This window comes from Lactuca sativa, chromosome 3 (assembly GCF_002870075.4).
Source record: "Lactuca sativa cultivar Salinas chromosome 3, Lsat_Salinas_v11, whole genome shotgun sequence".
Lineage (NCBI taxonomy): Eukaryota > Viridiplantae > Streptophyta > Magnoliopsida > Asterales > Asteraceae > Lactuca > Lactuca sativa.
In genome coordinates, this window is record NC_056625.2 from 85738321 (window position 1) to 85739948 (window position 1628).

The following is a 1628-nucleotide window of genomic DNA, read 5'->3' on the forward strand; positions in this document are numbered from 1 at the left end:
TTTTATATATATAATATTTATCTCTCTCTCTCTCTCTCTCTATATATATATATATATATATATATATATATATATATATATATATATATATATATATATATATAGAGAGAGAGAGAGAGAAAGAGAGAGAGAGAAAGATGGGGGGGGGGGGGGGGGGTAGGTTCAAATGTTTCTCTAATCTATTGTGTGCTACAATGTATCAATAAGAATTTAGTAAATAATATCCATAACTATATGTATATTATATGATATCCATAATTATAATTTTTTTTATGGAAACTAATTAAATTCATCATTAATGTCAGCAATAATATTCTTTTAGAATAAGTTCGTATTTAGAATAATCACATTGTATTTTAGCAGAATGAGAGTGTATTCTAGTATAATACACTCTCATTCTTCATATTCTATACAACATTATTGTATATTAAGTGAGTATGTCTTGAAACAAAATACGAATTCATACATAAAAACCTAGATATGAATTTATTCTAAAACCTAGATGCGAACTCATAGCAACTTATACCCTCTATTTTTAGTTATCTAATGAAATAACAAATAATTTTGTATTTTATTTTAGAACTAAGGGCATTTGGCTAAGCTTATTTAAAAATCTTTTTAACTTATAGTTAGTTCGATATTGGTATTAGCTAAAACTAATGTTTCAAAGAGATTTTTTCAAAAATAAATAATAACGATTTCATTCCCATAATAAATCATTTTTATAAGGTATACACCCTAACTTATCAAAAACTTTATATTTCACTTTATTTGAGAAATTACCAATATGCCTTTTAACCTAATAAAACATTGTCTATATAAATAACTTATCAAAAACTTATTATTTCATTCTATTTGAGAAATTACGAATATGCCTTTTAGCTGTAACACTCCGAAAATCACAATAAATATAAAATTTTCAAAACCAACCATTAATCAACATTGTTTACAAAAAGAGAAAATGACAAAAATAGCCAATTACACTAATTGCATTACAAAAATAGCCAAAAAAAATCGAGATTACATATATAGCCACCCATTTCGCAGATGAGAAGGTCCCATCTGCGAAATGGGCATCTCATCTGCGAATGTACAAGTGCCTGAAGCACAGTTGTGCTTTAGGCACTTGTACTTTCGCAGATGAGAATTTTTTTTTTTTTTAATTTTTTCGGTATAAATAGGGGTAATTTCGCAGATGGAATAGGTCCCATCTGCGAAATCCTCTGATCCTATCTGCGAAATGATGCAATTTTTTTTAATTTTTTTTTTTTAAGGTTGACTACGAAATGAATTGGTTTGACTACGAAATGGGCTTTGCTATATAAAAACTTTTGTAGAAAAAATATCATTTTGGTTGTTATTTGGTTTGTGAAATACTCTCTATCTCTACAATTTGCTCAAAAAATGATTGAATATTTGGTTTGTCTTGTAACCGGTGGGAGATGGCAAGTTAATGGAACTAATCTGGAATACATATGTCCACAGGGAGGTATTTCTGAACTTGCTTTGATATTTTCTGAGTATATATTAGTTATAGTGATTTTGTATCTATGGTAAGAAGCAAAATTGGTTTGTTAGACAAATATAGAATTAGTCTTCGTTTCCACCATCCTGAATTAAATTATTAT